This window comes from Lolium perenne, chromosome 5 (assembly GCF_019359855.2).
Source record: "Lolium perenne isolate Kyuss_39 chromosome 5, Kyuss_2.0, whole genome shotgun sequence".
NCBI classification, from domain to species: domain Eukaryota; kingdom Viridiplantae; phylum Streptophyta; class Magnoliopsida; order Poales; family Poaceae; genus Lolium; species Lolium perenne.
This window is the reverse complement of record NC_067248.2, coordinates 193974364-193997394: the sequence shown is the minus strand read 5'-3', so window position 1 is coordinate 193997394 and position 23031 is coordinate 193974364. Positions and strand designations below refer to the sequence as shown.

Genomic DNA, 23031 nt, shown 5'->3' with positions numbered 1-23031 from the left:
AAACTAGCTTCATAAAACTTCTAGGCAGGTTTTTACAGGGTACCTTCGTTTCTTAACTTTTTCAATTTACGCAACATAAATAAGTTGATTGTTGTTTTAAGTAAGTTGGATTTCTTCTTCTCCATTGTTGTCACCTAGCTAACAGGGCTAACATTTTCCAAAACAGTCACATCGTATCTTGCTGAATTTCTTCCTGCCTTTGGTCTGCGGAACTTGTTGCACAAACTGTTGCTTCTCGAATTTATATGTATGAGCTTTTCTTTTTTATGTATGTGACTTGATGGAGAATCCTACCTTTGCAGCCTACACATTATAATGGGCTCTTCACTTTCAATAGTGTCGAACCGCATCCCGAGAAACGGTTCCTCTAGACCGGATGCAACTTTCTTTGTGCATGCCAGCTCCGTCAGCATTTCCTTCTTCCAAGTTAGTGCATGTTGTTAATTTAGAAGGGAATTTAGTTGTGGGATTGCTTTGGTTGACTGCAGCGTGTGGTTGTCCATGGTGTTGCGTCCCTCTGCCACTAACCACCATCCACTGCTCCTCGGTCAATTAACATTGGCTCTCGGGATTCGCCAACCATGTTCTGACATCTGAAACATGAAAATGTTCATTAGAATTATTTTTCATACCTCTAGCAATGAATATGGAAAAGTATGTTATTGCATATAACTAAGTTATGTACCGAGCATTGTTTAGTTTTTGCTTATCATGCTTAAGTTGGGTACTGAAAAACATTAGCAAGTTGCTGCCCACATCTTCTCCATCAACTACTTGTTTTAATTTCATTGTCATGTTGTAAGAAAGATAGGTATGTTGTATACTGGTTTCATTGAGATTATTTTTTTATTTTTTCAAGTTGGTTTACTTTTTGAGTTACAACCAGATGCCCTAAAGTAGTATACTGAATCCTACTTTTTTGTATGCAATGTTGAGGCTTTTGTTTTCCCACGTATGTTAGGCTAAGATAACTCAGTTTCTGTTGAGCAAATTATTCAATACTAGTGGTTTTACCATGTGGAAGAACTCTGATGGCTGGCAGAGCAAACCTTAATTTGGCCATAGAGTCTTTCCTGGTTAAAAAAAAGTCCAGTATCTTCCCTGAAATGTTTTTTCTAGGTTTTCGTACATGATAATTTGTTGTTCCTCAAGGCATCTACATCATAGCAACCTAGATTTGGGGGCAGGGTTGCTGGAGAAAGTGAGGGGAGGAGATGAGAGGTTTCCTTCAAAAAACGAGCTTTTTTTTCGGGATCTACAGAAGTTGCAGTTCAGTCAAACTCTGGGATCCACGTCCACTTGCAGAGCAAGTAGCTGACTAGCTGGGACGAGGGATGGCGAAGGAGAAGTGGGTGCGGTGGTAGTCATTTCCCGCGCAAGATTAGGTTGAGCTATCTCTTCCCGCGTGAGGATGTCTCTCGCTTCCCGAAATAGTTACGCGCGGTGGGGCTGGCAGTTTCCTTTTTCGACCGAGTGCTGGGATGGACGGATGGGCATCCGGATGCTATCTAGTCGCGTCCTTGTCAAAATGCCTATTAGGCATGGACAATTTGCATCCAAGTGTTCAGAATACTGTTAGTGTAGGACTGTGTATATCCCGCCACTAAGGAATGGTCCTTTGACTTGGGATATGGGTATTTACTGACCGGATCTTAGGCCAGTTGTCTTGATGCCAGATAAGATTGAGAATTTGAGATGTATACACTTTTATAGCTCTTATGTGGAAAATATGATATGGACTTCAGATTTGTAGTTATGCTCATCTGTTTTGTGCAATGCCTATTTTTCAGATGACTTGTTATGAGCTGGCAATTGAAGTGTTTTATTTTGCTAGGATTTCTGCAAGTCGTGATAGAGAAAGAAAGTTGTGCCACAAACAAAAACAGTCAGCCTTGATATTGTGCCTGGTAGGTTTCAAATTGTTGACATTGCTGGTACCTACAGGCTGCTGTTTTTGTATTACTAAATCTTCTTGGACTTCATTATGTCCGTGCAGGTAGATGTAATGAGGATACAGGCAAAGTGCTTAGACAAGGTCAAGCAGGCCCATATGATGTTCACAATGGTGACCTTCTTGTAACCATTAGCAAGTCTTCTTTCATTTAGTAGTTCAGCTGATGGCTGATGGATTAAAATGGGAAGTTGGCTTTCATAATATTATTCTCTTTTTCGGTTCACCAGGATCCTGTATTCTGAAGAATTGTGATATCTGTGTAGATATTTTCTTAGTGTGGCACAGGTATGAGGTAAGAGACAAATTCATGTATCTGTTCCTGCAGAATAGTTTGATTGGGAATGGCTATGGTACATAAACGTTCTCCCTCTGGCCCAAATTAATTGTCCTGGGTGGTAAACTAGACATAGCATATTTGTTTGTAGTCATAAGCGTCAGCGCCAGCTTACTTTTGCCCATGCTGGTGGACCAACCTAGCAGCTAGTTTGACAAGGCTCTGTGATGTTGGCGAAACTGTGATTTAGTCAGATCACTGACTAACTCCCACGTTTTTTCCAGAAACAGTGAAGGAGAGACTCCCTCCCTGTTGCACACAACATAGCGATAAACATTGTAGAGCTTCTTTGCCTCACAATTTTGTTTAACAGAGTACACTGTTCGGAGGCTTGAATGGGTGAGCAACCTATGCCTATAAGTATTTTTAGCTGCCACCAACTTAAAATATGGTTTTTGCATGCAATAATTCATTTACATTGTGATTTCCCGCTTGTTAATTACCATACCATACAATTTATCTGATGTATCTTAGTTCATTCTATTGCATATCTACACTCCATTGTCAATAATGCAACAAAGGAATATTGTTTAACGGCAATCTGCCATCAATACTGTATATGGAATGTTGCCTTGCTGTATGGTAGATCCTACTCTATTTCCTGACTGTGGTACTTAGCACCTTTAATGAAACTGAAATTATGCTACAAGCTTTGCTAAATTAATGTTGTGTGTGTGTTACATGATGTTCTTTGCCCCATTTAGCTTATACAGTAAACTACTGATTTGCGGAAATAGCTAGGTTGGAATGTGTTTTAAGGGCTGGGATCACCGTTGCATGTTGCTTATCTCCAAGTTTAAGTTGTGAGTGAATGGCTCGCTTTGTAGCAAACTGTCAGCGGCATTATTCACCCTTATGAAACCAATCTATCTCATAACTTATTCCTCATTTATTTTCTTTCCTAAAGTCTGGGAAGATATCTAGAGTGGAAGAACTTGTTCCACGATTCTCAAATATATCTACAGTAAACTACTGTTGTTCTTTTGTTTACACTGTAAAACAAGAAAGAAACATGTAGTTTCTCAAACATATTCACTGTATTCTTAAGTGATTCTAGTCTCTGTAATTCATTCCTCTCTGTACTACTACAGGTCAACTGCTTGGTTTGGATGTTGGTAGTGTTCTGGAAGTGACCAACTGTTTCCCTTTCCCTTTGAGTTTTTGTCATTGTTGGCAGTGTTACTTCCAGGATATTTGTGATTTAGCTGTTTTTATAGGAAAGTAAAACCTACCTTTATCACTACCGACAAGAGAGGATGACGAGGAAGCAGATGCAGATGGTGCAAACTATCAGCTTGTAATGATGAGGTGCCTGAGGGAGGTTAATGTTGACAATAACACTGTTTGATGGTATGTGTAGCTATTCCATCCGAATTCATAATCATATTCAGTTCATTATGGAATAGTTAGTGTCATGTTGATATTTGTCGTGGGTATTGACAAATTCACATATTTTCATTTATTTATGTTCCTTCATCTTGCATGGCTGAACAACTGTTGAGTATAGTGCACTGACATACTTGCTGAATGCGATGGTTTCATTGTTTTTAATTGACAATCTGTATGATGTGTGTTGTTGTTTTTTCGCATTGTTTTTAATTGACAATCTGTATGATGTGTGTTGTTGTTTTTCTGTATATTGATGGCATTGTAGGCCTGTAGGATGCAACCAAACATAATTGCGGGAAATATTGCAGCCAAACATAATTGCGGGAAATATTGCAGCCAAACATAATTGCGATAGCACTTACTAATGCAGTATGGTACTGCTGTTGGTATTGAGAACGAAATAGTGTTGGGCATACATTAGATTTCAAAGTTCTTAACTAGATTTTTCTTTTCAAATTGATTTCATTTCATTTATTCATCTTTCTGAAACACTAGTATATGGGAGGTTGCTAGATTTGTTTGTTATGGGGACCAACATCCAAGCTCATACTTCTGTTAATTTGATCCTAGACTCCTGGATGTTTACTAGGGAAATCCGAGTGTAATTCAAGCGGTTTGATATAATAGTTCCCATGGTTACAGATTACAAGTCTTGTTGAAAACACTGATATGATTAAGAGTTTGTGAGTCATGGTGCTTGTCAACCCATATTTCATCTTGGTCTACACGAGTATGATGCTGCTATTGCCTAACCAACATTTTCGAGGTTTCCTATTGTGTTGCCGCTATGCTGCGGCTTCTAGCCTTCTACTGCTATTCATGTTATACTGCTACATTGATTTAATACATCAATGTAATAAGCTGATGTGCATACATTTATACTGCTTTTGCTTGTACCTATGCTTACAGGTACCAGTCTTGCTTGCTTGGTTCTTTTCAAACTGTCGAGCTGATTAAAACATTCATGAACTATCAGGTAAGGCAAAAGAAACAAGCTGCATTTTTGCTGTTGAGGAAGATAGCTGCATTTTAGTGTTCCCAAATATTGGACTAACTCTCCCCAGCCCTGATTCTTTAGCAGAATGCCACCTTCTAATCAGCACACTATTCCAAGTTAATTTCCACCATGCCCACATCAGTGGTATAATCTGATAATCATGTGCTTTGACAAAAAGTAAACACTGTAACTTTTCACAAGTAATCTGATAATCATGTCCTGTGAAAAAAAAGTAAACTGTGTAAGTAACTTTTTACAAGTATGAAGTTTGGGTTTCAGGTTTAATTGAATTTTAAGTAGGCTCTAAATTTTTAACAGATATCAGGATTTGTTTTCAAGTTCCAAATACTTCACAAGAACGAAAACCAATGCAATTGTATGGTTAAACAAGTTCACGTGCTTGAATTTTAGTGTGAGCTTCATGCTTGTGAAATCTGAGTTTTCACATGAACAATTCTCCAGTATCAGGTTTATACTTGTGTTTGACTAGGTTCCAAGATCATCATGCTTTTTTATATATATGTGGTCTTTTATTTTCCATGTTGGTATAACATTTACATCTCACAGGAAAACATCCGGAGGTGCGTGTGCATCGTGTATGACCCATCTAGGTCTAGTCAAGGAGTGTTAGCTCTCAAAGGTGCGTGTGCATCGTGTATGACCCATCTAGGTCTAGTCAAGGAGTGTTAGCTCTCAAAGCCCTGAAGCTTACGGACTCATTGATGGATCTTTATTGATGGTGCTGAATACTTGTATGAACAACTTATGTGAAAATGCAGTTACAATTCTTAGTTTGAATATCTTATGTCAATTGCTGTTACACTTACTGTGTGAATTGCTACTGCGTAGGATGTAAATGTACTACTAAAATGCATAACTGCCATTATAATTGGCTATAGCCATTTTTAAAGTGCGGCTAAAAAACATATGCTATATTTAGAGGCACTATGGCAATGTGCGTCTAAATATATTTAGAGGCACTATGGCAAAGTGCGTCTAAAGATATTTAGAGGCACTACCGCACTATGCCAAAGTGCCTCTAAAAATATATAGAGGCATTCATAGAAGTGCCTCTAAAAATAGTATTTTTAGAGGCATTTTTTCTATTTATAGGAAGTGCTCCCGAAAATCAGCTCTCCCAGAGAGCATCTCCAACAGAGGCTCTAAAATTTGGTGCTGTAAAAGTTGTTTGCAGCGCACTCGATCCAGATATAGCGCGCGGCGGCGACGCGAGCTTCGCCAGCGCAACCGCGAAACCAAAAAACAACCTTTCACCAGAGGCTGTAAAATAGAACTCCACAAATAAGTTTCTTCAACATTCATACAACAAACAGGATCAAAGAGGCTACAAAACTAAATTTCAACATACGTAAAACAAAAAGGTCAAACAGGTCCTTCGCAGCAGCACTGGACATCTATGTCCGATTAAAAAGAGAAGAGATTGCAATCCATCGGGAATCCATCAATTGACGATTTGACGACAGGGTTCGACTAACTGGGAATCCATCAATTGACGAGGATGCCTGCTCTGACCCCGCGTATCTCCCTGCTCCGACGAGCCCTGCAGCCGGCTTTCCCGTGTTCCGCCCTTGCTCCGGCGCCGCGTCCCTCAAAGTGGCCGGCTCCCTTCTCTAGCGAGGCGTGTCGCCCTGCTCCACCGAGCCCGCGGCCGGCTGCCCCGCGCATCTCCCTGCTTTGACGAGGCCTGCGGCCGACTTCCCCGTGTCCCGCCCTTGCTCCGGCGAGGCGCGTCTCCCTGCTCCGCCGAGCCTGCGGCCGGATACCCCGCGCGTCGCCTGCTGCAGGACCGCCCTGCCTGACCCCGCAAGCCCCTATCTTCCCCATGAGCGGCTCACCGGCGACCCTCCGCCGAGGACGGCGCAGCGGCGGCAACGAGCGCCGCGGAGGCCGCGCCCCAATTGCCCATCCCGCCTCCGACCCTCACCTCCCTGCCCCAGAGAAGGAAGTTTCAGCGGTAGTTGGGATTTTCGCGCGAGCGAGTTTTTTTTGCGCGCTGGATCAGGAGCTGTACACAGCCCACGATACCGCTTTTCAGCGCCCGCGCTAAATTTTTTTGCGCTCGTTCTATTTTACAGCTTCTGCTGGAGCACTTTTTTTTTTTGCCTCCGCGCCCAAAACCGACGGTTATTATAGCTGCCGGAGCCGTTTTTTGCGCCTGTCATCCTGAGATGCTCTTATGCCATGTCGTCCGTTGTTCAGGCGCCCCGGTCAATACTGGCACAAGGCGCTGTGAAGAGGAGCGGAAGGTAACCTCGCCCACTTCTCTTGATATTGGAGTTCTACCCTTACCGCCTTACCGGTGTAAATCTTTCGTAATGTTCTCTTCTTAGTTTTTAATGTTCAAGCCTCTACTCGTTTCAAAAAAAAAAAGTTCAAGCGTCTTGATTCAAGGAATAGTTTGGTCAAATGGTGCACTGGTTTCTCTATTTGCTTCCCACGGTTGAGTAAATTTATGCATCTTTGGCGAACCTACCACCCTGAACCTTTTATACTGGTCAAAGTCTTACTTTTTGTTCTTTTCGAGGTGACCTGAAGTTGTCGAAACCATTACGAAATGGCTTCCAATAATATCTAGGGTTACACATGAATCCAAGGGTATACGATTGATCAACAATATGGATATTATATGTATTACTGAAGAGATTGAAGCTTTCATGTTCATCGCTAACCTGTCTGATCCTCCAGGAATTGTATACTACTCATGAAAGATTGATAATCAATGGATACTATATACTACTCATGAGAAATTATGCCTACATTGGTTTTCTAAATGTATATATGCCACTGACTCTTGTCATTGTGTTTTTCAGGGATTTATGGACGATGATATGCTTAGTTGTTTCAACAAGAATGGTGTTTCGGTAACATTTCTCATCGAGAAATACATTATGCATGCTTATATTTATGTTGGCCAACAAGGACATAGATGCAAAGTAGTTGAATGGAACTGCACAAATTTCACGTTCACTTCCAAGAGGTATCTTCCGTGCACATAAATTCTAATAAATTTACTGCAATAGCTTTGCTCTGTCCCCTCACTTCATAGGGTATCATGTTTTTTCAGCCCTCGGCACTTGTGCTTTTTGATGGAATTTAGTACTCTCTTCGATTCATATTTCTTGATGCTAATATAGATGTATCTAGACACATTTTAGTTGTAGATACATCCACTTTAACATCAAGTAATATGGATCGGAGGGAGTACTTGTGGTTAACTAGATTTGCTGGCTGACAGAGTTTGTGATGTTACTGGTGGTCTGAAGCTTTTATAGAAGCATTTGTGTGTCCTCGAGCTTAGGAGTTAGGAGTTGAAGGAGCTGTGGTTGAATTTTGTGATCTTCTGTGGTATTGCACTCTTGCTGATCTGCTGCTAAAGAATGATCCTTAACTTCATTACCTATTGTGGTGTCCTTTTTTGAGGGTAGATTTGGAGCTTCCGTATACTTTTATTTGTATTTGCTATTTTCTTTGGAGTTCTGATTTCAGTAAATGCACTGAGTTTCGAGCTCAGAGTTTTCTGAACAGTCACATCTTTTATATCATTGTTTTCAGCTGACCTGGAGCTACGGCCGATGACAGGAGCCAGCAGCGTGTGTTTTCTCATTTCCAATCTGTTTAATGCCATATGAACATTGGTGAGGACCGTCTCGATTTCTTTGAGGGTAGGGTGCCTTGACATGCATGCGCGATGATAGAAGCAACGCCAGAAGGGATGCCTCAGTAAGGTCAGAGCTACATCTCAGCTCTTCATCGGTCAGGATCATCTCGATTTCTTTGTTGGTGACAGAAATGATTTTGCCGAGTAGCTTAGAAGTCTTAATTATAAGACATTACTTATTACCATAGTTTGTTCATATGGAAAGATAGGAAGGGATAATAGCTCTCAAGATAGTACACCTTTTTTGTAATATTTGTTTTTGGTGCATTTTCCATTGAAGTATGCTGTTAGACAATTATTCAGATATGTTTTTATTGGATGCTATACAGGTTAAATGTGTTATGGTAAATTATGGTGCTTGACAGGTGTTCACTTTCCCTGTAAGATATTATTGCCAGTCTTTACAACATTTTTTCAAGTGATAATCAGGCATTTACCCCCATTTTTTATCTCCTGCTGGAACACACAAACTCAGCCTCTAATCTGTATTTTTGTACTATTTGATTTGACAGATCGACACTTTGTAGAAAAGCTTCTTATGATCGTGAGTGATACATTTTTCCACTTCAAAGAAAAAGGCAAAGTCTGAGTCAGTTGAATCTGCAAGTGAAGAGCCTGATCCTCACACATAAAGGCGATGTTGCATTAGAGTTCAGTAGACTGTCTTGTTCAGCATGATATTCCAGCATATCTCTGTTGAGCCATAATCAATCTACAGCTACTTTTTCCGGGTGTATTTTACTTCATACATTGATCTTTCGTTTGTAGCTACACCAACACCTGTTCAAGATAATTGTGGTTAAGCTCTAATTCATTACCTGCTGAATACTCGATCAATGTACACCTAAGGTGTTACTACCATTCCAGCTATGTATGTTTTATGACAAATGCCATCAGGAGCCTGATTGGCATGCACCTGACCGGTCAGGAGGCGCCACATGGGGTGCCCCAACCACTAGTCTGGAATAAATTTGGAGCCATAAGCCCATAACTTGAACTTTCGGGGTTGTGTCCTTCTTGACCTTGCTTCTTCTTCAGTTTCGTTGTATCTGTACTGTAGGGGGTTGATTGTAGAAAAAAAATAACAGGCATTGTTATCTGTATTTTGGATTTTAAAATGGGCCTTTTTTGCAACGTTGAGGCACCGAAGCAGTAAGAATACCAGAATAAGAGCCCACGGGGGTGAATCTTCTGGGATGATATCAAATTCCCTTTGAAAGATTATTTGTTGATTTCATTATTGGGAATCTGGATGTGGGTAGATTAAACTTTGGAACTATCACCCTCATCCCCAAGTGTGACGATGCAGTGGTGATACAATAAATTTAAAACCCATTTTCTTAGTGAATGATGAATGATTACAGAGATGTTGTCGATTAGTTCTAATTTTTTTGAAGACTAGGACATTCACATTCTTTAGTCATGTTTTGACCTGTAAAAGGCAAGCAGGATAGCAGAAGAGTTGCTTCTTTTGTTTTGGTTTTGATTTTGGTTCACTGATATATATGGGCAATGATCGCTGCGTGGAATACTCCAACTACTACTCTCTGTTTTAGGATCAGTGCGAAATTTATCAATTGGCACAAGTAAACTAGGGCATGCATATGATCAATCAACATGTGTTCGAAATTGTTCAGTAGTTCTAGTGACAAACAATAACAGTAACAACAGATAGGCACATCACTAAATATCAAGTTTCCACACATAGAACAATAATATCATCAATTAAAGCTACGCGCACTTGGTGAAACATTAGGGCACAGAGAACCGGAAGAATCCAATGAGTTTTTGGTTGTTTGAATGATCAATCACTAAGATCATGGATAACCAAAAATAAAAGCCTCCAAGTTCATCCAGGCTCAAACGAGTTCACCCAGGCTTAACCCTATTCCTAGCTCCGCCGCTGAAGAGCACGGATAATACTCGTCGAAACTAATGCACGCAAATATCTTTGCGCCAGTATCCAAGACAGTCGGACGCCAAAACGACTTCTCGGCATAGTAGCTGTTCACCTTCTTCACAAACTCGGTAGCCCTCTCGCTATCAAAATAGACAAAATCTGCATCCCTAATGTCATCCACGTTACCGATTCCATGTGCAGTAACATCACACATATAGTACTCCGCAGAATCTGGATACACGATCTTCCTTGAAGAATTCTTGCTATAGAAGCAACGACCTGTTGACAGCAAAGCCATAGATAATTATGAATCAATAGAAAAACCGCTAAACAGAATCCAAATTATCGCAGCTGGCTGCAGTTGATGAAATAATAAGTGAAATGATTTGTTCACAATGATCTGGTTGGAAGGAATGAAGGCTTACCAGTATAGGGAGGGTTTAGAGGACAACATATATCTGGTTTTGACTCGTCCGGTTTATGTGAAGCCCAGAATTCAGCAAAGAAGAGTGTGTTCCTTCCGTGTGTGTTCCCAGCCATAAAATTAACGCGGTAGCATTCTGTGAATAAGTAACCACATTTCTCCACACCACAGATAACTCCTAGCATATATTTTCCTTCCTGAAACAACAAATAAGGTGGCATGCATTAACGGGAGATATTAAACCAAAAGAATATGTAGCAACCAATGGTGAAAACAAGACATTTTGAACATACCCATGGATGCTGAGCGGAATATTTGTCTAGCATTTCTCCAACCTTTGACCGGAAGTACTTGCTCTGGCACTCATATTCTGACCGCTTTCTTAACATTGTGCTATAGGCGTCCTTGTGCATTTGGGGAACCTGAGATTGCAAACTAGGTTGCAATTCTGGAGTGATTTTGATTATCTCGTCCACAAGGTCAGCTATACGATCGATATCACCAACAGACAACACACTAGTGGTGTTGAACACGGACCTCAGCTCCTCCATCTTGTCAAAGTCTTTTGACAGCTGTTTGTGAAACAATGCCAGGGCAGCAGGCAGAGGGTGTTGGGCAGACACAGCCGCTCTAAACAAGGGGTCAGCTTTTACCGTACATCTTTCCTCCGGCTCTGAAATAAAAACTGCCCGTACACCCCACGGGTGTCACACCGACTCTTAAGCAGGTTAATCATCATGTCCCTTGTTGAGAATCGAGTGGCAATGGCACGAACAAGTTCCATAGTGCCCTCTAGGGAACGGACTTCTGTGCGGAGCAAAGAGAGCGGGTCAAGGATGTCATACTGTGCACTGCAATCAGCCACTGGGAGCGGGCACAATCTGTTGCGCCAGATGGAATTGACAATGATGTTGCCGACCGGTTTCAACAGACCATAGCAGTGACCAGCAACCAGGATGTCACGGATAAGCCAGTTAGCACCTTTGCCGGGCAGCAGGGCGATCGTATCAAGGTACAAGCTATGAACAATGTCCAGGATGCGCATCCTGAGTGACTGGAGGTGCTCGCAAGATTCGCCGCAGTCCTTAAATCTTCTTTGCAGAGCATATGCTTTGGCCCAACAGAGTTCTTTCTTGTGATCCATGTCTTCACTAGACCTCAAGGATGAGATGTAGTCTCCAACTGGCTTGATTCTGGTGGTTTTGTAGCCATCTCCAAGGCAAGTGGTCTCTTTGGCAACCGCTCCTTCATCAACAGCTTGCTCTAGAACGCGGGTAATGAGGCCTCCTGTGGCAGCAAGGTGATATGGACGTTGGAGGTGGCGCCGCTTTGTTGGATGAGGCGGTGAAGCAGATAGAGGTCGTCTACAGTGAGGTTGGTGCCTCCTGCCAGAAGGGACTTGATAGCCTCCAGCCGCTGCGAGGGGAACACGGACGAGGTGAGCTGCACGAGCCTGTCGGGCGCAGGGTGGCCTGCTCTGCGCACCGCGAGCTCGAGGCTTGCTTGCGTTCTTCCGGATCCAGGGTAGGGGAGTAGCTCAGTCAGAGCAGAAGCAGAGTAGAGATCGTACTCGATGAGGAGGACAGCCAGGGCGAGATCGGCGTCGGCCCAGCGGAGGTAGCGGCCGGCCTGCTCCTCGGTGAGGCATCCGAAGTAGTCCAGCAAGAAACCGATGAGAGCAAGGTAGGATCTCGATGCAATATCGTAAAACGTACTCTTGTTGGCCAGACTCGTGGACTTCCTTGGGCCAGCCTCTTGGAAGCCGGGCGGGAGGAGAGAGACCGTATTCAGGATGATGTTGGAGACGGGGTCGAGGAGGCCGACGCAGAGGCCGCCCGTGCTCATCAGTTGGACGAGCTCCGGCATGTCCTCCCAGGGAAGCCGGTTAAAAGCATCCGCATAGAAATTGACGATGCGGTCGTAGAGGATCTCCTTCGTCCTCTTCGTGTCTGCAGAGGAGGAAGCGGCGGCGGCATGGTCCTCGAGATCGCAGCTGCTGTATAGGCACGAGATGGCAACGAACGGAAGAGCCTGCTGCGATCTGCGTTTCTCCGCCGACCGGAGAGGCACCATCTACGCCGTATCAGCTGGGTATGGCGGCGATGTTTCAGATACCAGAGACGATAGTTACTAGCTTTTTAGAAACTCACGAAAACTTGGCCAGGGGATCGACGTGCCCTCTGTTTTTCTTTATACTAGCTTTTTAGAAACCCACGAAAACTTGGCCCCGATATGCACATATATATATGCAAACGCTACGAACTTGGACTACTAGGACAGTAGGACATGAACTCCTAGCACGACACGGATTCCAATCCGGCCTAGCTAATATACTCACAGCATGCAACTTCCAACCTGACTCCAACACAAAACAAACCTAAAATCTATTTCGTGCGTGAGCACTGGCGTGTCTTACCGAGTACTCAAGTCGCCGGGCGCTTGAATTTTGTTTCCGGACGAACCAGTGGCGTGCGACCACTCACTACAGGGATCCACGTAGACGCCGATGGCCGGCTGCACTCGGCGTAGCCACACCTGGCCATCGCCGTAGGCTACGCCAACGGCAGCCCTCGGCGTACCTCCTCGGCTTCCACTTCCCTCGGTAGAGACACTCCTAACGTCGGCGTAGGGCTGGCCGTCGGCGCACGCCTCCTACGCCAACGGTCACGTGCGACCCTCGGCGTCCGAGCCCTGGGCGCAGGGTGCACGGCGCGCCATCGCCGTTAACGGAGGGATGGCATACGCCGACGGCATAGCTCTCGGCATACAAACGCCCGTGGCACGCGGAGGGGAGCCCAGGCCATGAGGCTACGCCGACGGCATAGCCCTGACCATATGGTCAAGCCATGAGACTATGCCTATGGCTTTGCCCTCGGCATAGCCCTCGCCACAATTTTTTTTTATTTTGCCAGGCAGGTTCAATTTCGTTTCACAACACCAAAATTAACCAAAATAGCATATAATTCACACAATAGCATACATAGTGCACATAATAACATACACATGAGTGTCATGTCCAAATAAATATAACCTGAGTCAGAATAGTAGTAGCTAGCGCGCGCATACATAGTGTCAGCCGACTATGCGAAGGACCCGGACGGGGTGAATGCGCCCTCATCGTTGGTGAAACGAGAAGCTCGGTTCCGAGGTGCCGCTCTAGTAGAAGCTGTAGAAGAACCAGCTGGAGAAGGAGCGGGAGAACAACCAGGAGAACTCGATGGAGAGGCACCAAATGTAACGCCCAGGAGACCGACCACCTTCATGAACCGGTGTGATCTCGCGCTCACCCGGCAAGGCCTGGTTCCCGGAGCATCCCGTTCCCTGCATGTTCCCTAGATGTTAGCAACTTGCGTGGCAAAGGAAAGCGGTAACTAGCGGTTTGGCAAAGAACTTACCGGTGTGGATCCGTAGTAAGTCCTAGCGAAACTTTCCCTCGATGGCATGATTGGCATTTCCCCCGCCATGGGAACTAGATCTGGTCTCGATCCACGAGCTATAGAAATCATCGGTGCTCGCAAGATAGCTTACATATCGTGCTTTGCAGAAATAAAGCATCAAACTAGGGAAACCGAGACTCTGTCATCCACTTGCGAAAGGAAAGATTCAAACTTACTTCTACATACACCATGTAGGCTCTATGCAGCTTCGTACCTTGTTGAGGCTTGCTGATACTCATCATAACAAGCTTCAAGGCCGCCTCGAATTCAGGCTACAATTTCAGAAACAATGAATCTCATCAACACTTAGTCATGTAGGAACGAAACCGGAAAGAGAATGAAAATGAGGAAAACTTACATCGTAGGTGGGTGGACAAGCAGGCTGAGGACGAGGCTAGGGGCTATCGGTGTTGAGGGAATGCTTGAAACGCGTGTAGCTCGTGGCTGAGATAGGCTTGACCGTTTTATTAAAAAAGAGGTAACGGCCATGTCTACGCCCGCGCCCCGCCAATGACTCCTCGTCGGTTTCCATGCGCAAGGGGTCATCCACATACGGATGGCGAGACCTCACCATGTCGCAAAGAGTCATAATTATGCGCGGTACAACACAAATGCCAAAGGGTGCTGCGAGCGTTCCCCTGAGGATCAAACTTTCGATCCCCCGGGTCCGCGACCGTCCGATGCGATCGAAACCGTTCGATTAAGCTACAAGCCGTGAAACGTCGCTTTCTTTCCCATCTATTTTCCATCTACTAGGTGGACGTCTCATTCCCCCTCTCCCTCTCGCCCCTCTACAGTACCTTGAGAGTCCTTGAGACCTCACCGACTCCTCTCCCTCTCCTCTCCGGTGGCTCTGCCGGCCGGAGGCGTTGGGGGAGAGGAGGCTGGCCTTCTGTATATAGTAGTTTAGGTTTTCGTCGAGTTTGTATGGCAGGTTGCCGGTCTAGAGTCATGCCGTGTATGGTCGGAGCTAGCGAGCAGCTCGGGCTGGCCAGTGGCGGAGTTTCTCCTCTCTGTGATGCTCCGGTGGTCGGAGGAAATAGCAGCGGAGGAGATCTCTTCTTCACCTCCAACTAATAAGCTCGGTGGAGCTCGATTTTGATCCGATCTTGCCGGATCTGGCCGCCATGGTGGAGGCCAGAGCTCGGCGACGGCTAGATCTTGAACTCCGGGGATCGTTGAAGCTTCTTCTGGCGAAGGAACTAAGCACCAGCTTCATGGCGCCGCTGCTCCAACTGTCCAAAGGGGCCCCTTCGCACCGCGGAGCTCCCGGCTCCTGCGGCTCTTCTTCCTCCAGGCCAGTGAGCCAATATGGAGGATCTTCATCAACCTCACCGCGGCGTTCATCGACGACCTTGCCCCAAGTGGTGTAGTCCTCGGCGGCATGGTCGACGGCTGCGGCATCGAGGTTAAGCACCGTCGCTGGAGGAGGACCGAATCGCGTTCTGCTTTTCTCTTTGAGGTCCTCTTAGCAAAAAAACAAGGACTATGTTGTAATTTCATATTTTCTTATGTTCCTTGATGTAATTTTATCCCACCGCTATAAATGAAGCTTCTAGGGCCTCCAGGCCCTACCCCTGTTCAAAAAAAACTACTAGGTGGACCCCCTCAGGTCGCTCCTATCTCTCCCATACACGCGATGCACAGGATCATTTTTCCTTCTTCCCGCACTCACCGGCTTACTCCGGCGACATGACCTCGCATCACCGCTAGCAGCATCACTGCCAACTCCATGTAGCAGTGCTGCCCAACAGTTGATTAGCATCGGCGGTCGACCTTTGCAGTAGCGTCGCCCGACCTTCGCAGCATTGCCGCTAGCTCCATGTAGCACCGGGCTGCCGACGGTGCAGCAGCCGCTTCGACCTTCGCAAAGAAGACCGCCACCTCCATGTAGCACCGGCTTTCGGTGGCGGCATCTGCCGCCACCTCCATGTAGCACCGGCTACTGGCGCGGCAGCAATAAGCCCGCCAGTTGTAACATAAGCGGCCAACATTCGCCGGCTCCATGTAGCAACGCGTGGCCACTAGCTGTAGCGACGCCGCCAACACCATGTAGCACCGACGACCAGCACTGGTAGCAGCTCCACCCACTGCTTGCAGAAACACCACCCAACACCGCTGTCCACTGCGGGTAGCAACGCCCCCTATCGATGGTAGCATCGCCCGCCACTGCTTGCAGCAACACCATCCACCACCGGTAGCAATGCCCGTCGCTGCTGGTAGCAGCTACATGTCGCCAAATGCCGCGTCCTACTCTGGGGCGCAGCCACGAGAACCGCCACCTAGAGCTCGCGCCTTGGCCGTCTGCCGCCCGAAGCACCATGCACCGCCCTCGCAGCAAAAAAGTTGGCCACCCCATGTTGCAGAAAGCGTAGATCGGCAGAGTGACCGTCGAGTAGCTCGACGAAGCGGCGGGATAGGGTATGGCGGAGGAGACAGGGGCGCATGCGGGTACGGCAGACGACGCGGTCGCCATCTCTATGCTCGAGCTTGACGGGCGCGGTGCATGGCGGAGGCCGAGAAGGAGGGGAATAGGGGCTCGGACTCGAGCATAGGGCCCTAGGCCATGGACGGATCCACAATGGGTCATGGGTGTGCAGATGAACACCCAAATTTTTGTCACAAAAATTGCATGTATATGCTGTACATAGTTCATGTATCTCTTATTCTCTTCCGGTATATTTTTTAGCACATCTGCATCACACATTCTCTCCAAATCGAGATCAAATCTTTAATTAGCAAATAATCCCCATCCATAAATAAGTGTACTTCATAGGAAAACATAATATCATTTATGACACTAAATTTTTAAGATGTAGTTTTGTAATATACCTCTTTGATGTTATATATATATTGTAAATATTTTCTATAAAGTTAGTTAAATTGTAAATGTTTGATTTTTTTTTGAGGATAGTAAATGTTTGATTTGTGACCAAAGCTAGACGTACACTTATTTGTAGACAATATTGCCATCTAGCTGAAAGCAATAATTCAGATCAAGTAATGTTAAAGCATCGACCAGCCTGTGCTTGAAAGGTAAAAGAGTTTCGACATGTGACCAACTTTCCCAAATCAAGTAGCTACCCAGCTAGGCGACACCCCCTGGCTTCGATGTCATCGGCGCCGGGGTAGGTAGAGGAAAAGAAGAAAGGCAACGCGCCAGGCCGGGTGGCGTCTAGCGTTGTATAGACCGCTTTCAAGCTATGATAGATTACGTTTTTGTACTATTTATTTTTCTTTACATTTTTGCATGTTTTCTACTTCTTGAGATATTGTTGCTACAATGGCTGATTTTATCTTTTAATAGGGTGAAGGCCTGAACTATTTTCAGTTTTTCACCTTAGGCTTTTTGATGGTTAAAATTTGAACACCCAAAGTTAAATTTCTGGATCCGTCCCTGCCCTAGGCAGAGAGGGCAGGAGCCATGGTGGATTGGTCGGTGGCGGGCGGAGCAAACTGCAAACCATGGCGTACACGAGCTGGAGGAAGGGAAACAGAGGAATAGAGAAGAAAAAGCTTCATGGTGGGCCCCAAACAGCTGTCTCCCACGTTTCACATGCAAATAAGTACATGAAAGAAGAATTATACCTTGACAGATAAGAATCATGTTGGATATTTTCAACTAACTGAATCACAAATTATATCTCAATCTGCCGGTTCCTCTACTGCCTCACGCCATAGAAAATAAATAAAACTGCCACTCAGCTTTCTCTCTATGACGATGGTTTTAAGATTTACTGCCACCAACTTCCTCACTGAGGTTTACTGCCGCGTGGCTTCCTGCCCTCTATGTTAATGGTTTTAAGGTCTGCTGCCTCATGGCTTCCCGCAAAATACAAAAACAACATCTGCCATTAATGATATTCAGGGTTCCCATCACTTGAATCTGTAAGCAGGCCACGCAGGTCCCAACCAAACCTGTTGTCCGGTGGGGGTGGGAAACGGTGCAGGCGATGGACAGCTTGGATAAACATCATCGGGGAAGTGTGGGACGACGGCTTCGCCTTGTGCATTAGTTGTCCACTCTGTTGGGAATGGGTTTGTCGCTGGTAACAGAACACAGCTCTGCAAAACAGCAGAAGACTGTTAGACAATCTGCAAAACCCAATGCTAATTAGAACTCGAATAAATGTTTCTAATGAAAAACATGTAACAAAGAAGCCCCATTCTGATTTTTAGTGAGTTCTGGTTGCTTACTGGCTTATGACAGGATTGTAATTCTAAACAAAAATAGAAGCAAAATTTGTTCAATCGACATCCTATCTTTGACTATAACTTCGCAAAATAAAATACAGGATATCAACCAAGGGAATGTCATGTAATACCTGAGTGCTGCTCATAGGAAGATCTCGGCCTGGCATGCGGGTAGTGACTCGGCCTGGCATGCAGGTAGTGACACGCCCTGGGACTGAAACCACATTGAACAATGATAAGAAATTATAACTTTACAGAGTGAAAGCAATAATTAAAAGTTTTCACAATGGAAGAATCAATACAACAGCCACATAAATTACAGCATACTTATGGTAACTTCAGAGATGTTCTTGGGTGCCCAGTCCATTTTGAGGTTTGGCCACATACCACAGTTCTTGAAACCATTTGCTATCTCAAAGGTCTGGAACTCAACATCAACATAAGTGGGACCCATCACCTGGCATTTTAACTAGGAATCGTAGATTAGATAACATGTTGAACATTTCAATTGACATAGATGGCAAAGCTGCTGCTCCTGAAGCACTAAGGCTATGCTGAAGTAGCAAAGCAAAAATGTAGTTGTTGATTCAATATTTCTGTTTCACCTACCCTTGTCTTAGTGAAGCTAATATGTAGAACTCATGCAGGGGCAAAATAAAGAAAAATCCATTGCAAAAGCTATTTCAACAACATCACATCAAGCAATTGAAGCTAACTGAAACTGAAACTGCACTGGCTCTACTTCCATAATAGTGAGCCGTGGTTGTCAATGATATAGAACCAATTTTATTTTTCACTTACCACGGTATATAATCCAAAGTAGTACTGGAGCAGTTCACATGTGTCAGTATCCACTTTTGACCACATAGGTGACGAAACCCTTAAAGTCTTCAGCAAAGTTACAGGATTGCTTGCCTGAGCCATCTGCATTGTTATGCAACATAAAAAAAATGAAGCACATATGCCACTGTTCGCAACATAGAAATACAAATGCAATCACTTAAGGCTTCCATGCTTAGTCCCAAGTGAGTGGATTCACCAACAGGAATCACATATGACTTCCGTCCTTCAAAAGCCTTTTTTTTTTTTGAAATGAGGCAAAAGCCCAAAAGCCTCTTTTGAAACAAACCAACTAAAGCCTAAAACAAACAAATCGATGTACCTATGTACTTCATAAACATGTCAGCTTCAAGAATTGGAAGAAAAAATAATCAATGAGAAAGTAATAATAAGCAGTAGCACTAATCATTTTTATCTACAGCCAGAGCATAGGCATCAAAACTCATAGCTAATACGGATGGAAAAGGGCAGTACTAAATACGACCAAGAACACACTCCAATCATAGCTGATTGGTGGAATGATCTTTTTAACAACAAAAAGGTGAAATCAAATGAGGCAGGTGGTGTCTGCAAATAGAGTGGATCACAAAGCTTAGGGCATCTCCAACGCGGCGACCCATCCCGCGCCCGCGCGTCCGGATGGGTCCAACCGGATGGCCGCGGGTGTCCGGGGACGACCCAAACCCCGCCCAAATCTGGGCCAGTTTGCGTGGCCACGGATGGCACGCGGCATCCTCGCGTGTCCGCCCGGTCCGCGTGGCTGGCCCACCTCGTCGGTGCCCGAGTCCTATTAAATGTGGACTAGGGAGACGGACTGTCCCACGCACGAGCTCGACCTTCCGCGCCGCCATGGCCCCGAAGCGGAGTTCGAGCCGTCCGCCAACAACCATGAGGCCGGTAGTAGACGGCGAACCGCGCCGGCGGCGTTCGAGATGGGGCCGCCAGCTCCCATCCGCGACCGGATCTACGTCACCGTAGCAGTGGCGTAGATGTTCTGGGATGCCGGCGTCCCAATGCCGTGGGGCGACGTGCACCTCCCCCACGGCTGGCACCTGAGCCTAGATCGGGTTCCGGTGCCACCTTCCCGGGCTCCGGCCGCGCCCGCATCACGGAGATCCGGAGGCGCCGCGCGCCTGCGCGGCGGACCTCCGGAGCACCCCGCCTACGGCGAAACAAGTCCCAACCGGGATTTGTGGTTCGAGGTGGAGCACGATGCGCGCCGGCGCACGTGCTTCACCTCGGAGGCCTCGCGCGCAGCCGCGCAAGACGCCGCTAGGGCGGGCTAGCCGCCGCCCCGACGGCCTCTTCATCAACGAGCCCGCGGCGGCGCCGGCGCAAGCGCCACATGCCCAGCCCCGTGAGGTGGAGGTGGAGGAGGACGACCCCGAGCCGGGCGGCGTCCCGCGAGCTCAACGACCTCGAGGAGCGGCCAAATGGCCGCACCTCACCGAGACGCCGCGCGCCTCCGCGCGGAGGAGATGGCCAGAAGGCCCGTGGAGGACGACGCCAGGAGGACGATGCCTGTGCGGAGGCGTGGGCCTTCCTCGACATGGCGCGCCGACAGAGGAGGCCACGCGCCGTGCCGCGCTCCGGGAGGAGGAGCGCCGGCCGCGGAGCACGAGCTAGAGGCCGCCGCGACGGAGCAGCTCCGGAAGGAGTCCGCGCGATCGGCACGCCGCGCAGCGTGCGAGCCCTCCGGACCCGCACTGCGCTCGGGAAAGGGCGCAGTGGTCGCCCTAGCCGAGTCCCCGCGCGCCTCCGTCGTGTCCGGCCGAATAGCGCGTCGCCGCCGGGGCGTCGTCCTCATCGACGGCGACGACGACGAGTACTACCGGGAGTAGGGTGGCGCGGGCGGCCACCGCATCCCAAACCCCCGGCCTAGGGTTTTTTTTTAAAGTTTAAAGCCCATATAGGGCTTTCTTTTGTGTAAAAATTTCCTAAAATAGGGCTAAGTTTAATAAACTCTAGTTTAAATTTACTTTTTTTTTGTTGTTTTCCTTTTTTTTATATATTTTTTTTTGACATTTACGATGTCCGCGGACACGCGGACGCGAGCCACTGTCCGGGTGTCCGCGTGGCCACCCAAACGGCCCAAAACGGACGGCCCACCCCGTCCCTTTGGGTCGCCACGTTGGAGATGGCCTTAGAAACCATTATATAACCTTATGTGCTCAATATGTGATAAATCTCCATTGAGATTAGAAAAACAAGGAACACTACACAGATCTTCGGCCAGAAATTAAAAAAAAACATCCTAATAGTATGCCAGAGAGATAACCTTTTACGAACGACTAAGTGGTACGCCCTGAAATGCTGCTGCCGGCGAGGGTGAGCTGCTCCGGCGAGGGCTAGCAGCTTCCGGCGAGGGCTAGCAGCTGCCGCGCTTAGAGTAAGCTTCTGCCGGAGAGAGCTCCTGCTCCGCTGCAGGACTAGAAGCCCTCCTGCTCGTCCCGCCGCGGAGTGAGCAGCTGTGGCACGGGTGGGGAAAGATGGGATATGGGAACAGGGGAGCTTTGGGGTTAGGGTAGGGCACAATAACTGTTACGGGCTTGGGCCTAAAGTTGGGGCTGGATCTGGAGTCAGTCCAACATGAATATGGTCCAAGTAGCCATAAGTGGACTTTAATCATCAGACAAATTCAGACAGGGATTTCCAGATGCAATGGGTTTACTACATACCTTGTTTAAAATAGCGGGCTATAGTCTATAGCCGCAGAGATTTCTGAAGCTATAGAAAGGCTATAGCCATGCTATAGCGGGCTAAGACCATATATTCGATTTGCTAAATAATAGGAAAAAATCCAATATTACGGCAGCATATAAATTGTATATAGGATCAATAATTCACAGATACCATAGTAACATTGTCACATAAGAGATGCGCATAATCAAAACATAGTTCACATATAGTTATATCAATATCATAGTTCATAGATAGTCGGAAATTCAATTCGGCTCTTGGGTGCATATACTCCCTTCACCTAAAAAAACATATTTCTAATTGTTAAAAAAATTTAACAAAAAATTTCGCACGTACATCTCGACAATCTATAAAAGTTAGGCAGTTTCACGAAAAACCGATATTTTTTGTGATCGATCTAAAAAAGACAAAATAAGTCTCACAAAAAGCCTGATTTTCAACACTAAATTTTGTCTTTTTTACATAACTCAAACTACAAGTTAATTTTTCATGGAAAGATTTTGGTCGCACTTAGCATGTGAAGATGTACACATGAATTTTTCGTTTGAATTTTTTTGATATTTCAAAATATATCAAAATCGCAGTTCAAACTAAAGGGAGCATATGCATCCAGGAGCCAAAACATTACTCTAATAGATAGTCAAGGACAAAGTTATGTCCAAATATTACAACATCATTAAGTAGTAGCAGTTCATGATATAGTGGTGTTCATAAAATTGAGCCGATCTAAAAAATTTGGGTCAATTTTTTTTGGGCCCGTTACGCGGGAAGAATGCCGCTATTAGGCTAAATTGGGGCTAAATAATTATAGCCGGACTATTAGCCGCTATTTCCATTTAGCTTTTAAAGACTCTAACCGTAGTCGCGGGCATCGCGGAGCGTACATACATACATACATACATACGTACATGAACTATGCGCTGAATATCTGCGTTTTTTTTTTGAAAACTCGTGCAAAGGAAAATACATACATATGTACGCACGCCAAATATTGGTGCTCCTGGTTTTCAAAACATTTAGAAATTGTATATCTGCGTTTCAAAAGATTGTCACATTTTGTTCCATAAATAGATACATATGTCTGCAAAGTTTCGGTAGAAATTGCATCATATTTTGAGCTGGAAAAAAACAAATTTATGGCTACATATAGGTGCACATATTTGTCAGAAATTTTTCTTTTTGT

The 23031-nt window shown here is 45.7% G+C and overlaps 2 long non-coding RNA genes across 2 annotated transcripts; one reads left to right on the top strand and one right to left on the bottom strand.

Moving 5' to 3' along the window:
• Positions 1-3487: 3487 nt before the first annotated feature.
• LOC139831343 (uncharacterized) lies at positions 3488-5408 on the top strand. Its single transcript, XR_011746046.1, has 4 exons — positions 3488-3638; positions 4587-4653; positions 5242-5314; positions 5374-5408. It is a non-coding gene; the product is annotated as an uncharacterized lncRNA (long non-coding RNA).
• A 12338-nt stretch (positions 5409-17746) lies between these two features.
• On the bottom strand, positions 17747-18772 carry LOC127298167 (uncharacterized). Its single transcript, XR_011746045.1, has 3 exons — positions 18636-18772; positions 18440-18522; positions 17747-18179 (listed from the first exon to the last, which is right to left on the bottom strand). It is a non-coding gene; the product is annotated as an uncharacterized lncRNA (long non-coding RNA).
• Positions 18773-23031: the final 4259 nt, after the last annotated feature.